Source organism: Poecilia formosa, unplaced genomic scaffold (assembly GCF_000485575.1).
Source record: "Poecilia formosa unplaced genomic scaffold, Poecilia_formosa-5.1.2 Scaffold65, whole genome shotgun sequence".
Taxonomy (NCBI): domain Eukaryota; kingdom Metazoa; phylum Chordata; class Actinopteri; order Cyprinodontiformes; family Poeciliidae; genus Poecilia; species Poecilia formosa.
Genome location: NW_006800004.1, coordinates 720,996 through 737,938, shown reverse-complemented (window position 1 = coordinate 737,938; position 16,943 = coordinate 720,996). Strand labels below are relative to the sequence as shown.

The following is a 16,943-nucleotide window of genomic DNA, read 5'->3' as shown; positions in this document are numbered from 1 at the left end:
CCCCCCCCTCAAAACGCTTCTAACTGCCCATTTAAATAGTAGAAACACAGCTCATGTGTTCCTCAATATCCATGCATACGCAGGGTGGGAACTGTCTAAGCACCACTGCAGAAGCTAATATCTACAGTCTTCCTTATCTCCAATCTTGGGGTCCAGCCAATCACCTCCAAGGAAAATGAATAATGATTGGCTGATCAGGAGCAGAAGCAGACCGTCAGGCAGCCAACTCACTGATGTGTCTCAAACTCGGCAGGCTTGCATACTCATTTCTCACCAACTATGATTTCCCTCCAGTTGTCATGTGAATCATGAGTAAATTTTTAAAATGCCAAATTAAAGAAAGAAAAAAAGAAAGTGCAAATTTGATGTGTTCCCATCAACTGGTTTGGAGTGAACCAACCAGCAAAGCATGATTTGGTTAGATGTTGATGTTGTGCATGGCTGTTGTAAACAGGAAGAAGAGGTTACAGACTAGCATGGAGCACATCTCAGAAAGAGAGGTGGTTAGGAATGTGTTGACATTGGACAGGTTGTAATTCTGTCTTGTGAAACAGGAACTGGATATGCTACATGCTGCCTGGAGACGTAAAGAAAGAAATGCAAATGCCAACAGTGGAAACAGATGATCACTCGTGACGTAAATGTTCGCTACTTTAGAGAAACCTATTCTGCAAATGTGTTTCCATCTCTCCTTTGACACATTAACTTTTCCAGAAAAATCAAAAAGCACCTAAGGTGAGTGTAAAAAAAAAAAAAAAAACATTTACGAAATTGAGGCAGTTCTGAAATCTGCCATTTAAATCACATAAGTATTGCATATTCTAATGTTGCACTTCAAAATATGCATAAAAACTTTGGAAACCTGGCTACTCTTTTAAAAAGTTTGGTGTTATTATGTTTTAAAAAGTATCTAAACCTGAAAAATATTACATTCTGGTCTGTTGAGAAACCGGGTAATTCCTTTTATACACTACCAGAAAATGCCACTCTTTTTTCCACTAAAAATAGTTAAGAAAACATTAGCTCTACCCTGCCTATCCTCTCCCCTTCGACTTTAAATTGTTCTTGTCACCCAACCTGCCTCTCGCCCCCACTGCACCATTCTCCTCGATATGGGAAAATCTCGGTGAAAAAGCTCCCTTTGTTGCCGTGCCGTCCCACTTGGTAACAAAGCGCTGGTTTGAATGGGCTGACAGCTCGTGAAAATTTCATCAGCATGAGAAATGCCTGTTTTCCCTCAACTTTCTGTTTACTGCTATCAATAATTTGTGAACACCAAACAGCAGATGTCTTCGCCCATAACGGAGGATCTGTGTGCGTCTGTGTGACGGATTTGGTTTACATGCGTGTGTTTGAGTGTCGCTCCGTGTGCGTGTGCACTTTGTGTTTGTGTGCTGAAAGAACAGCTGTTCTCTACTGCTTAAAGCAGACAAGCAGAGACTTTGAGTACTGGAACTGTTTGTGAATTCATCAAATAGAATGAAGACACAAGGCAGAAAGAGCACAAAGTAAGAAAACTTCCTTAGAATATTCATGTTTATAATGGTGTAATCATAACATTAGTAGATACGCCGAGGTCATCAATCACGAACGTTTACTGGCTCTAAAGTACTTTGATGGAATCTAAAAGGTGAAGTCCAACTTGTCACAACCCTGGTTGTTTGGCCTCTTTGGTTTTCTCGTGTTGATTTCCTTTCATTTATTTCTCATCATTCCAGTCTTTTCCCTCAGTTAAAGTATTTGCGTTTTGAATTTGTTTGCTTTTGTTATTGTTCTTTCCTTTCGCTAGTCAAGATTCTGGGTTGGATTTATTTTGTGATCATTTCTGTTTAGGTTTCCCTCTAGTTACATTCTTGTTTCAGTCGGTCTGCCATTCACTGCCTTTCCCCAGCTGCTAGGCTTTTACCTCACCAAGCCTCACTCGCTCCCTTCACAGCTGCATCCATTTGTCTAAGTAGTTCTTTCATCATCTCCACTCGCTCTTCTGTACACCTACTTCCTGGACTCACTACTTGCCACTGGTTCTTTCCATTTGCTCCCCTGTCTCATGTTCTGTTTCCAGGTTTTGCAAGTGTTTTTGTACTTACTTCACTAAGTCATGGCTCATCAGACCATTCTGTTCCCCTGTCCTATTCTGATTCCTCCACCTTAAATTACTGTACAATCCTCCCACAGTCCAAAACTTGACTGTCAGGTTAATTGATCTTTCTAAATCCTCCTGGGTGGGTGGGTGGATGGATGGATGGATGGATGGATGGGTGGATGGATGGATGGATGACAATGAGATTTAATGTCAGTTTCAACAATACAGAGATGCACCTGATTTTCATTTCATCTGATTTTGGTTTTGAAGCAACATGAACATCATGGTGGGATCAAAACATCTGTCTGTTGTGGTTTGACTTTTTTTTAAATTTGCCAAGTATAAGTGAGTATGTATGATGGATTTTTTTTTTTTTGTAAAGTGCCTTGGGATGACATTTGTTGTAAATTGGCAAAATATAAATACATTTGGTTGAAAACTCAGTTAAATAGCAATGTTATTTCCACAAATTTCCAAATCTGATCTCTATCCAAGGAACAAATAAATGAATAAATAGAAGTGGAATGAGTGACCTGAGGACCAATTTGGAGATAAATGTATAGAATAACTTAACCCTTGTGTTGTCTTGCGGGTCAAAAGTGACCCAGTAGCATGTCTAGCTGTAGAAAAAAATACTCTAAACTATCTTTTTCCGACTTGAAATTGGATGACTTTTCCTAAATTGACCCTGTAATTAAAAAAATGACACTTTGTTTTTGTTTATATTTCCATGTGGGCTGAGCATCACTAGAGTGCAAGGATTGTCTTATGGGTCATTTTGGACCCGTGAATTATAAAAGCATTTAAAAAACATTTAGACCATTTAGAAAAAGAGTTCAACACACACAAATGCTCTCTAATACATACACACACACACACACCTGCACACACCCACACACATGCACACTTTTTTCCCTTTCATTATAATTAATTCAGAAGTAATAACTTCACATTTATGTAATTGCAATAATAAGCCTTTGCTGTATAAAGGAAAACTGCTACAACAATTGGTGTTAAAAAAAATACAATTGATCGTCTTTTTGTATTGTGTATCAAAAATACATGATAAATTATTGAATTGAGCTGAATTGATAACAGATTGTTTCATCATGACAAATAGATTTTGGATTCAAAATTCAATTCATTTGTTTTATTTTGGGGCTTTTTTTAGGGTGGGTCATTTTTGACCTGTAGCACAAGGGAGTAAACAGAATGTTAAGACAACACGAGGGTTAAAGGAGAGGGCCTGAAAGTCCTGAATGAGAACCTGTTTCATTGTTGACAGGTAATGGATCAATATTCAAGGAAGACAATAACTCACGAGTCAGCATCACGGGTAGAGAATGTAAGGAAAAGAAAAGCTACAGTCTTCACGCACTTCTAAATAAGAGTATGAATATAATCATCTGACTGTTTGAATAATTCTTACCAGTCAAAAACCAAAACTTCAGCCCAGATGTGGACCTTTATTCAACTGAAAGTTTATAAAACATCCAACTAAATTAGTGCTTTATAATTAATCTGGAAAAGTTAATTTAGGGAAAGCTAACTTGGCAAATACGTTAACTTACTAAATGAAAAATTAACTTAACTCTTTGTACTTCAGCACATTAACAGAAGTGTGCCCATCACTTTGAATAACGCACAAGTCCTGTTGACATCATCCTACCCTTTTTTTACCATTTCAGTTCTGGTCATTTTGTACCCAAGCGCTTTTGGGGGAAAGTCAAGGAGCAGCTTGCTACTCAGCATGGGTTGTTACTCTTTTCACACAATCCTTCAGTTTTTAGTTATATTATCAACTCAATCTAGTGTTACAAATGTGGTTATTCATACTGTCAACAACACTGAGAATTTTAGTTCTATAGGGACTAATAATGTTCTGTAATAAAATAAATAGAAGGAGCAGCAACCATTACATAGAAGAGTTGCATTAAATTGACTTTTAGTAGGTGGTAAAATGACATTTAGGTATAAACTTGTCCAAAAATTGAACATCAATCATGAACCCAACAGGTCCACAACACTGCCTGTGTCCAGCATTCTTCTTCTTAGAAACACATCAGCTTAAAGCAGTTCTTGCATCATCCTGCAGAAGAAGAGAGCTGCCTGCAGTGAGACTTCCTGATCTATGACTCCCACACAGAGGTCCAGGTGCTGATTACACACCATGTGGCCAGCTGTGGGCAACACAAATGAGTTTACACTGCACTCGTCTCATGCTTGCGGCCAGCTATTTGCACCCATACACTCTCACACACATGCATGGACACAATTGAACCTGCTCCGGGTAAAATGAAGCTCATGCACTGACACACAATGGGAGCCAGGGCATCAAAACATTTACTGCTGAGTCCATCGACAGGACAATACATTATATGTCAGAGGTCCTGAACTCAGCAGCGGGGCAAAGAGAAGATGAAAGAATACCTAGAATGAGCAAAGGGAATGAAATAGACCTAAAAGGTAAAACCACAATGTGCTTTGTCAAAAATAACTACAGACTGTGTTTCAAAATCACTGTCAAGACTACTGGGAACAAAGACTATCACCTTTGTCATATTGGTTTGAGGCATTTTAATATAACTCAATATTAGATATACAATCAATCTTTATTCCAGACACAAAAAGGTCCATAGTGAAAAAAAGGTAAAAAAAAATAATACAAAAAATACAAACAAAATAAGAGAAAAATAAAAATAAAAAATAAAATACAAAATCACTTATTTGATGATGAAAAAAAAATTCACCTTTCAATGATAAAAAGGTGTTTCACGTGGTTCTTATTAGAAAGGTCTGAAATATGAAATATGAAAATGTAAAATAACAGCATTTTATTGGTGCTCCATCACTGCTAACTCACTGTTACAAAACATCTGACTCAAGCTATTTGTCAAGCTAAGTAAAGGCAGTAAGGAAGTCCCTGGGGAGTTGTGCATTTGACATTATTTTAGAGAAACTGAAATTGAATGTGGCATTTCAGTGGAAGGCAGGAACTTTGATAGAGCTGAAGGGCAAGACAGGGTGGAGAGCGAAAGAAAATACTAAAATAAAAAACAAGAATCTGGCTTTCCCGCCAGGCAGATTGTTGAGGGATTCATCCTTAACGAGATGAGAACCCCTCTTTAAGTGATGGTGCAGAAAGAAGCACCTTCAGGCTATTAATCGCTGTAAATAAACAGCAGCTCAGCTGAGTTTGGCGACAGCTTTCCTGCCATCCACTTCCTGCCGCGACAGGTGGTTCTCGTCTCCAGAATAATGAGATTACTTGGATTTAACTACATACAGCTTGTTTCTATAGAAACAAACTAATCTGTACCTGTCTATTATTTAACTAATTCAACAGCACTTATTAAAAACATTGCGAGAGGTCATTTTAGGAAGGTGTGCTCCATGGTTTAAAATACATATGTTTATGTCTGCCTCTAACAAACAGGCAGACACTGCTAATCTAAAGCAGTTAGCCTTTAGATTAGCCTTAAAGGCTAACACTGGTAATCTAAAGGCTGTCCCATATTCACATCAAGATGAAAAGTTACAATTACTATCAAGTAATTGATAGTAAGGGTTTTAGTTGTCGAGTTGTCAACATAACACACTAAATCTTAAGTGTATGTGTGACATAAAAGAAAAAGGGACACAGTGGTTGCCACTAATTTTTAACACTATGACAACCACATAACAAGGCCAGAAAAATGTTTAATTTAAAAAAGGAAAAAATAGCTAAGGTGAGGGAAGTAAATCTGTCTTGCTAGCTTGAAATTGACAACCCTAAAATGTAGATGTGCTACGGAATGCTGTGTGTTGTGATTCAGTAAACGACAAAAGACAAAAAAGCAATCCACACAGATCAGGAGTTTAAATTAGCTAATCAACCACCACTGTGTCTACCACAGCAATCACTTAGTAATAATTGCAAAATAAACATAAAGCCTGAAAACATTAAACTGTAATAGACTGAACGTTCTGATCTTTGTGATGGAAATGTTTGTATGTTTTTTGGTGTTGAATCCTGACACATTAGTGACTTTGTTGTCAATCAGTTGCTATGACAATAAGTCTGTGTAGCATAGCAGACAAACAGCGAGGAAAAAAGAATGAGGGGTTTTTAGGTGTCCTTTAACGGTTTTTCTGCGTTATTGTTCCCTTTGCTGAACGGTGCACTGCACCGTATAAAGCTACATCTCCAGGTTTTATTCAGCTAACAGAATTGTTCTGCTGCAGCAGCAGAATAGTCCCTCCCTGCACATGCACACAATTTCTGGATGTAAACAATAACCTGCAATGTGTCTACAGGTAAGCCCACACCTTTCTCCGTGGACAGCGTTGATGCAATTTGCATCCAGAAGTTTTTTAGCCATTTGGCATCCTTTGTAGGTATGTAGTGAAGATTCATACAAATGTAGGCAATTCCTCAAGGCTCCTCAAAGGTATTCACGTCGCCTACGGGTGCAAAAGCTGGATGGTGGAAGCAGAGGAGTTGAAGTGAAATATCAACATTGCAGACTGAGCGCATTTCGCCATTAAATTCAGCTACTAACTTCAGACAAATCACACAACATGTCACACAGAGCTGTGAGAGAAATAGTTCAACCTGGGTCTGGTGTTGAAAAGAGGAGGAGGAGACCTCTGTACAAACTAGAGGATGCAATTTTCTTCATGCGTCAGTGAGAGCCGATTTTCACGCTTCGGATGAATGGATAAGCTCAGAACCCGTTTGTCTGTGCATATGGGTGAATTATTGTCCTTGTGGAGGTACACTGGTTTAATTTCCCAGTTGCAACTTCATGACCAGTAATTTATTGTATGGGTACGTTTTCCACAAAATTATGGTATTGTAAATTACATTTTTGGTATTGTATATTGGTATTCTTTGAAAACATCTGAGTTTTCCAGTTGTTGCACAACCAGTGAAGGAGGCTCTTTTTGCTATGTTTGTGCTGTAATGTGTTGCAGGTTAAGTGTTTGACTTCCACAGAAATGTCTTCTACATGTGCCATAAAACCTGAGAAGTGATATGAATAGTGGCTCATCAACATAGCTGCTACAGCGCCAGGCATGAATTAGCTAACCATACCACCAATAACAGTTTGGTTCTCCGGAATCAAGTCAAAACATGTCAGACTGTTTTCAAGCAAACAGCATTAAATAGTGGCTGGAACAAATCAATCATAAAGCCTTACTAACATAAATAGAGCAATCACAACCGCAACAATAAACATGACAGCCAGGCTGAAGTGTTTACATGTGTTCACACACACACACACACATATAGACGTACCATTTAAACCCCCGTGAGGACCGCCATTATCATCAATAATCTTATTTATGGTGCTCCTTCTCAGCACTGGGAGAAAGATAGTGAAGCTGCTTTCATAAAGTCTATAATGGGTCCCTAATGGATTTGTCAAATTGACTAGGGAGGAGATGAGCTGCTTGGAGGGAGGGAAATGGGTCCAAAGTGGTCTTTGATGAGTGTATGTATGAGAACACACACGTGTGTGTTTCTTCTGTTTAACACAGCCTACATGTCTGGCATGTCAAGCTTGTACAGGACTCCCAAATGTAATCATACCGCCATGAACCATTTTACATTCTTCAGTTTGCAAAGTCTAAGTCTCGACATTGTTTTGGATTCCATTGGATAGAATGTTCTTAATTGTTTTGTCCATTCAAATGACTGAATGAAAACTATGGAGCTAAATTAGAGCTGTAAAATTTGTTCAAAAGAAAAAAAAATGAAACTAAAAATAAAGATTTGAAACTGAATAAGGTGTACAAAACTACTTTTCAGATTGAATGTTTTTTTTCTTATTAGTTGGGACCATAAAGTATATATTTGATATATTTGTACTAAACAAGCACTTGCAGTGTATTGCTGCTTATATACAGCTAAGTCCTTGTAACTTTCTTTACACCAGTGCTGTTATTTTCTTGTAAAGTCATTTGAAATACTCTATGAATGTATGTACCCTATAAAAAAACTCACCTTGCCTAATCTGGCAGTTTAATTGATGGACATTTTTATAGGTATGCAGTTGTACAATGGAATGTTTTCTAGCCTAATTCTGCTTCAAACTCTGACCCGTCTACTGTCTTCCCTGGACTGTTCCTTTGCTAGCTTTACCATAGCTTCTTGTGTGAAATTTTTTAAATAATGGTTCATTTTTCTTCCATGTCTCAATTATGCACTGCTTTGTGTTGATTTGTTACATAAAATTTCAGTAAATATGGTTACATTTGATCATGTAAATAAATAAAATGAATTTCTCTTGCGAGAAAACACTGAACAGTAAAGATTTCCTGGGTTGCTTCAGTTTCTTCCTTAACACTCGCACACTTAGCCATATAGAAGAGATTTAATTATCTGGTATTGTAAAAGTCTTAATAATTCATGAGAAGTTGGAGATGTTACTGATGAAAGTGCTTCACATCCTCAGTGTATGCTCAGTGTCAGGACCAGCTGTCATACATGACTCTGGGCTGTCACACAGACTATTGTTCAGCATTTGCAGACTCAGCTTCGTCTCCTTTTGAAGTGTAATTACACTCTTCATCTGAGGCACTCAACACACACCAGGGATCATGTCAAAAGCATTCAGACACTTGAAGGCAACATTGTTTCCTCCAAAGAAAAGAACACACTGACAATTTCTGACGACCTAACCTGAAAAGCATTCCTGGAAATTTTCTGATCACTTCACTTCAAGAGCTTCTTGTTGAAATAACAGAAGAGACCCAATGAATTTAAGCTTTAACATTTTTTTCTTTTTTTTTTGTTCTTTATAGCCAAGTCTTGCGAGTAACTGATTAGACTCACAAAACTGACTCAGTGCAGTAATTAAACAGCACAAAGAAACATCTGATTTTATTGAACATTTCTCAACATTACAGTTTAAGAGGTCTTAAGAGACGGGTTTATTTATATCCCTTTATACCCCATGGGCTTTTACTCTGTGAGCGGTCCAACACACACACACACACATATATATATATATATATATATATATATATAGTTAACTCCGAAACAGACATTTTCAGCATTTTCCATGTGCAAATATTCTGATATTACTCAGTAAAGTACCAGGACAGTGGGGAAATGTGTGTACGTTTTGCCCATGATTGTACCGGAAGCTTCCCGTTCTGTCCATGTATCGAAAATATAATGAAGTGTGGCTATGTTAAAAACTTAACTCCAACACTAGATTTTTGTGGTACACCAGAGTTTTAGCTGATGCATAATGGACGTTTGCACCAGGTCTGTGTGGTGCACATTTTATATCTAAACCATCTCTCACTGTTCTCATTGTTTTGTTGGATCCAAAACCACATCAGCAGACATCATCCAAAAAGTCAATAACATTTTGTCAATCCATACCTGTTCATGTTATCCAGTGAAAGAATAAGAATAGTTTCCCAAGAATGCGCATGAAAATAGCACAACAGTGTCACATTCAAACAGCACCTCTGTCTAAAATTAATTAAGTCATACATTTTTCATATTTAAGTCTTTTTTCTAATCTTCATGTCCACCTACAAAGGTATAAGTTGGCTTGTTCCTTTTAGATAACATTTTCTCAATTCATTTTATAAAAACTAAGAATATTAAATGTGGAGAACAAAAACAGCATGTCCTGATTGATATTAAAGTCTGTAAGATAAAATAATGTATGTCTTGCAGTTAGCTAAAACTGCTACATTTAACAAAAAAAGGTTGTCCTAAGAGGAAAAGTGAGGTTTTAAATGTTACACAATTATTTTCAGAGAAGTTTGCTATAGAAACAGGAAAACTGAAGTGTCAAGACACCAGAAAATTTAAAAATGTAAAATAAAATTTGATTTTGCTGCTACCTTTCTATAAAATTCATTGGCACAAGACATTTTTGTATGATAAAACAAAAAAAGAAAAGTGGTGCGATAATGATATATTCCTCTTCCCAGAAGAAGACATTATAACATGTACATGAGGGTGTAAGTGGAGCAGACTCTGGTCTACAAAGCAGTTTTAAAACCGGTGACTAGTTGTTGCTGTGGCCATATTTGTTCACCAATCCCTTGATGATATGCATATGGATGGCTATGATATCTGCTCTGCTGCTGCCGTGTCCCACTCCAATGAACTTTGCCAATAAAGCACTTTAAAGCCAGGCAGGATTTGAACCCAAAGTGCCTCTATCAGATATGACAAGTGTCCTATCAGTGCACCACAGCAGTTTAGGAAGCCGCTTCGGCACCATGCTCAGTCAGCAGAACCATGTCAGTTCACTGCACAAACATAACAAAGCCATGGCTACAGTCGCAGTCTGCAACAGCACAAGCAAAACATGTCACCCAATCCCTCCAGCTTCTGTCTCCGTCGGCCTTGGCAGTCGTCCACAGGAGACCGGCGATAATTAGAAGCGCTTATTAGCCCAGCAGCCGAGCGGTGTCTGCAGACTGATGCCATGGTCACAACCAGAGGGGCTCTTACAGAGAAACCATGTTAAACCTCTTGTTCCATCAGATCATTCATGTTTTTAAATCAGGAAATTCCAAACTCAAAATGATGCTCATCAATAAGCGAAAGATAGTTAAAAGTCACAACAAAAAATATCTAATTATAGATTTCTACTGGTACATTAAACATTATATTTTGTCATAGTTTGATGTTTTCATTGGAAAACCAACATTATGACTCTGCTTCTGATTGTTTTGTAGGTTTCATTCATTTCTTCTCTAATGCTGTTCAGTTAAGTGCCAGAATCCTTCCTGTAATGTCAGATTTCTTTGATAATCAGTCCCAACTGACAGCAGCTGACGGCTCAGATTGGAACCTTGCAGTGTGTGTTCCTACAGTATGCTGACAGAGGATGCAGCACTCTGCTTTCTTCGGCTCTAAATATTAATGGTCTTTATCAAACTTTTCTTTGCATTTTAACTCCAGTTTTAACCTAAAGTAAAGAAAATTTTGCATTGTTTCAGGCTTTAGATAAACCTGTCAGGAGTCTTGAGATTTATGCTTTTATTGTTAAAAAAAAGAACTGCAGTTTTTTATATTTCATTAAAAATAGATCTTGCCCAAAATACATTCACTTTATCATGACTTTTATGCAGAACCACCATCACAAAGTTTCTTCCTGGAGGCGTGGCCTGTGTTTAGGTTTTAACTTTTACCTCAACATATTTTATCTCACACGGGAAAATGTTGGTGGCATTGTGAGAAATGTTAACCCAGACTGAATTGCTGTTCAAATTTGTTACTATCATAGTTTTTCCATGGATACTTGTGTGTTGTATTGACATAAGCAGGCTTTATCAGTGAAGCATATTACTTTTCAAAACCAATCACACACAAAGGATATCGATGATGTTTTAAAGATGTTTTCAGTTCCTGTGGTCCCTGAATGTGTCCAGCTGTTGTGGTGAGCTGTCAGTCATGATTCCACACCCACCACACACACGCACACACACACATCCATCATCCAAGGGCCCACGCTAAAACAGGACCAAAAGTTTAAACTGGAAAAAACAAACAAAAAAAACAAAAAACTTGAATCTGAGATGTGGTTTGGAACTTTTTTTCAGTTTCAGTTTTTTTTTTTCAGGTTCAAAATATTTTTTCAGTTTCTAATCTTTTTCAGTATTTTTTTTTTGTTTAAGCAAACTTTATGGTCCCATTTTAGCTCCATACATAAATGCATATTTTCCAAAAAAGGGATTTCAAAACATCAGCTCCCTTAACTGTAACATTCATATGTAGGCTTGCTCTTCCCAGTGCCCAGCACGGCTCACTCTGGAGTCAGAAGCGTGTTCTGGCCACAACTCAATTTGTCCGTTAACTAAAGGTCATGCCGAGTGTGTTTTACCAACCAGTCGGTACTTCAGAGTTCATTTGCTGCCTCTTACCTCCACCCTACAGCTCACACTGACTCAGCATTTCAAAAGCAGGCGGAGAAAATCAGCATGGAAGGCAAGTGGTGGTTCTATCCTACTGACAATTCACCATGAAGCAAGAATGCATGTTTGCAACTTTTTTTAGAACCCTAGTAATGATCCAACTGTATCACATAGTTCAAAGTGTTTAAAATAAGCATCTGTATCGGATGCGCTTCATGAGCTGGATGAAAATTTACAATGTATGTCATTTTTAGATGGTAAAAAAAAAACAAACATGCTTGAGGTAATATGTAAACAGCACATTGTCAGACCCTCAACAGCAGCAACATTAGCGTAGAAAGCCATTTAGAGAAAACATTCCAGACAATCTGTTTGTGATTTAACATCAGGGAGTGGGGAAAAAAAGGTAAATGTCTGGTGTATGTAAACTTCTTCTTTGAACTATATATATGTATGAACATGTTTTTTATCTTTATTTCCCCTAAATTCATATATTTGTACTTAATGGTTATATTGTGAGCGTGTGAATAGTAAGTCAAATTCTTTGTTTGCAAACACAATCTTGGCCAACAAAGCTGATTCGGATGGAACTCCCTGATTGTTTGCAGCTCTATGGATTTCTCTTGCATTGAAGAAGCCATGATTCATAATTAATGTCTTTCCCCAAAATGACTCTCTTTATTGTTTCTTCAGTTGTAGAACAGCTGTAGATAGAATACATAACCACAGAGCAACGTCTTTTGGACTCCATAAAAACAAAATGAAGTTCTGATTTCTGATGCTTCTTCTGATGTTTTGTTAGTTGATGGAATAATATAATCATGAACTTTATTTAAAAAGGGACAATATACAGCTCCAACATAAATGTCACCATTTAATGAATTGTACCAGTTTATAATAAAAATTTATTTGCATCTGCAGTCCCTTGACGGGTTACAAAAATGGATATACTATGCAATGATAAAATAAGACTAAATATAACACTATAAGTTGCTTTCTAATCACTACCACACATACACAGTCATACAGTTTATGTCTACATACCTGAGCAGTTTTAAACAATATTTTTAAATTTGATTTGAAAACTCAGAGCTGCAGCTCCTCACATCATCAGTGTGTTCCTCTGAGTAGTAGCCGTAGTAACAGAAAAAGGCCAATTGTCCAGTAAGAGTCCAGCAAAATGTGACGGTACAATCTCTCACAGATGATATTCTCATAGATCGTCTGCCTCCAAGCAGCAAGTATATGGAATTATGAACAACATACAACACAGATTTTTCTGATTTGGCAGGATTACTTTTGTTTGTCTTCTGAACAAAGACAAACATAAGTAGGGTATGTTTGTTCATTTGTATCAAAATGCATCTGTATTCCTTATTTAACCAGAAAAAATAACTCGGAGATTAAAAACCTCTTTTCCAAGAGTGACATAGCCAAGACAGAAGCAGAAAACCTGTGAACAACAAAGGTCCTAGTAAGGAGCCATGAGGCTCTCCCTCTAAAACAGGAAGGAGGGAGGAACAAGACCCAGCAGCTTTGACACTCAGTTCTACCAGATAAATAGCTGGACATCCACTATGCAATGTATGCACATTTTCATAAAATGTTCAGGAAATTTTTTTATTGTCTCAAATCAAATGACTGAAGGTTATGTTTTCCAGGTTTTATATTTAGGAAGGTTTAGAGGAAATCATTTTCTTTTAAATGTTAATCTAGAAATGTTCCTCTCCATTCATTTTTTATGGACCTTCTAAGATGAGGCAACAGGAGCTTTTCCTCATCCAGCCAAGCAGCAACTTGCGCAATTTGTGCATGTGAAACTTAGAGCTCATATACATTATGTTTTTGAAGACTTCTTAATACGGGAGGCAGAAAATACACATTTAGAAACGTGCAAAGAAATAAAACAGCTTTTCTGGTATGTGAATGTAAAGTTTTGTCCTTTTATTTTAGTTTAAAGTCACTAAACATTGCCAAATTCAATTGTACATCCGTCCGATATAACAAATGTCTCAAAGTATCAACAACTTCACATCAATGTTATTATCTATGAAGACAATAAAGGAACAAGAAATTCACAGAGCTAAAAACACACACAGATCCACACAGCCTGGGTATCAGCTTGCCTTTGTGCAGAGAGGAGACATTCTTATCTATGCTTGATGATAATATAGAAGATGGGACGTTTTTCCTCCCACAGTGCAAGTAGATAAAGTGCTGGACTCTGTAAGATACGGAGCCAGAGAGCAGCCGCCCGCCCTCCTTCTCTACCTGACACCCACCTTTTCTTTCCCCCACTTCCCTTTTGTTGTTTGAAAGACACATCAGATTGTGTTGCAGAGGAGAATGCTACCAGAAGACAGGCGATACTATGTCTGCTTTCAGGTAAAGAATGTCAGATGATATTAAAAAACCGAGAGAGGGGGAGGGGGCAACAGAGTAAAAAGAGTGTCTGCCATATCAAAGAGCATCAAGTACAAATCAGTGTCAGAATCCAAGATGTCTTCATAAAACAACATTTTGTAGAAAATTAGCATCCGACATACTTTTGGAGACAACCTACATGGGGAAAAGTGGCACGTCACACTGCAGACTGCTGGTGACAATATATGAATGTATACGTTTTTAAACTGCACAATAATCACCATGACTATAAAACTATCCATGCAATAACCTTATAAGTTAGACTACACATCCCACCACTCATACTTTCTGCTTGTGCAGCTGTGCTCCTACGTTTTCATATTCTGAGAGAAATTCTGATAATTTGGCCATTTTTCAGAGAACATGACAGATAAGAAAAGTTTTCTATCCTTTACAATTTGAAGCTTTTTTTTTTTTTAGCAATTGTGTTTCTTTTTAACTTAATTTTTTTTTTTTTTTAAATACAGAAAATACCCAAAAAGACCCTGATCAGAAGTTCATATAGCATATTTCCAGTGGTGGGCAGCACTAACCAAAACATTAGTTGTGCTGACCCTAAAGAACTAATCATAAACTTTAATTCTGCTAACACTAAAGCACTATACCAGCTGGGTGTTTAGCAGAAACTAATGCTAATGTGCTATACCAGCATTGTATTTAGCAAGTGTCAACACCCACAATGTATGTGTTAAGGTGCCCTCAGCAGGGTCAAACTTACAGTGATGCATTCTGGGTACAGAATGAGTATGTCAATGTTTGGGTACAGCTCTATTTCACAAATATCAGCAGATGTTTAAATTTTAGAAAGGGACATGAAAGGTTAAAAACAGCTCAGGCTGTGAATATTGATCATTTCAGGTTCTGCACAGCAAAACATGAACCTGGTGAACAGAGAGCAGTGATGAGGTCAACCGGGGTAATAGCTGCTGACCCGACAGAAAACCCAGAATTTGGTCTTTGACATTTCTTGGTTTTCTTAAAAACTGTCAGGTTATGTTTATTCACCTTGGTCACCAGAATGTCACCAAAAAAACAAAACAAAATAAAAGAATATATTTGCTAACATAAATTACTGTCTTGAAAATGGGATATGGCCTGGTAGCTTTTACTTCTTGAATCTTTCTGAAATAAATCAATAATCATTTCGGATGTGACACAAAACAAACCAAGACAAAAATAAAAGTAAATACAAATATACATCCCCAGTAATCAGTTATTAGAAATCTATTGATTACTGAATCTAGACTGGATTAAGAAACGTGTGTTACGTTTAACACCAAACAACTTTTAACAGACAAAGTCTATACAGTTCTTTCAATTAATAGAAGAAAAACAAATCCAAATCTGGCCCTGTGTAGAAGATTAATTGTTTATATCTGGTTGAGCCATGACTGGCAGTAACAGCTCCCATGACACGTTTGTAAAAGCTTCAAATGTGTTTCTGTGGAACAATTCTGATCCACTCTGTTTGGGTTCAGTCCCATTAAAAGGTTTGACTGAAACTGGTCGTTTAAGGTCATGCTACTGCTTCTGATTGTGTACCTGAGCTTATATTAAGGTCACAAAGTGATAGGCGTAGATTTTCCTGACAAGCAAAATTTACAGTTCTTTTATTTCTGCCAAGACATCAAGGCTCTGAATTAGTAAATCAGGACAAGACCATCACACTACACCACCAAGTTTGACTGTCAATATTAGGTTCTTCTGAAATTCTGTCAGTTTTAAACCAGATATACAGTAACAGTCTGACAAGTATGGATTGACAAGTCAGCTGGAGCGTGTGTGTTCTGTTTCAGAAATTTATCCAGAGAAATGTTGAAAAATTTGAGACAAACCTTTGTGTTCTATATATAAGTGTTTTAATCTTAAATGTCTAGTAAGGTCTGAGTGTGACACAAAACCAAAAATATGGGTATCCACAATTAATCGGTTTTCCACAGTCAGGTTGCTTTTTTTCCTAAATAAATAAAATCCTCCTTTGAAAATGTCTTTGTTTTCTCAGGTTTTCTTTTTGATATTCAAATTAGTCTGATGATCTGAAATGGTCTGACTAAATCCATAGGGAAGCAGTCACTTTTTCACAGCCTAACTTTTCTTTCTTCTTTATTGTTGTTAAATGAATGAGTAAGTGTTTGATGTACAAAGGAGTCCCAGCCGCAGCTCCACACACCAACAGAGAGGGAAACAGCGATACGTGGAGCCTGCAGCCACAGCACCTGTTCATACCCAAACCCAACATTGGCACCTGAGGTTTGTGCATACTACCTGACGAATATGAACCAAGACAAAACCAGAGCAGAAAGGCAACACTGTATTACAGCTTTGCTTCATAGAATACACACTGCATGATATTGTTTACATCCAGAAACTTTTCACATGTGCATAACGTTGGAGGGCAAAAAGACAGTTCCTTTACTTGCTATCCATGGCTGCACTGCTGCGGTGGAACAATTCCATTAAAATCAAACCTGGAGATGTAGGTCATCAACTTAAAATCACTCTGATATGTTGACAATGTGGCAGGAAGACCAGTGGGAATCATGGTTGTCCCCCTGCTGAA

General features: G+C 37.4%; 1 protein-coding gene across 2 annotated transcripts in view; it reads right to left on the bottom strand.

Annotated features, from left to right (window-relative positions):
• Positions 1 to 16,943, bottom strand: part of naaladl2 (N-acetylated alpha-linked acidic dipeptidase like 2) — a 393,728-nt gene that overhangs the window by 330,925 nt on the left and 45,860 nt on the right. The window lies entirely within an intron of this gene.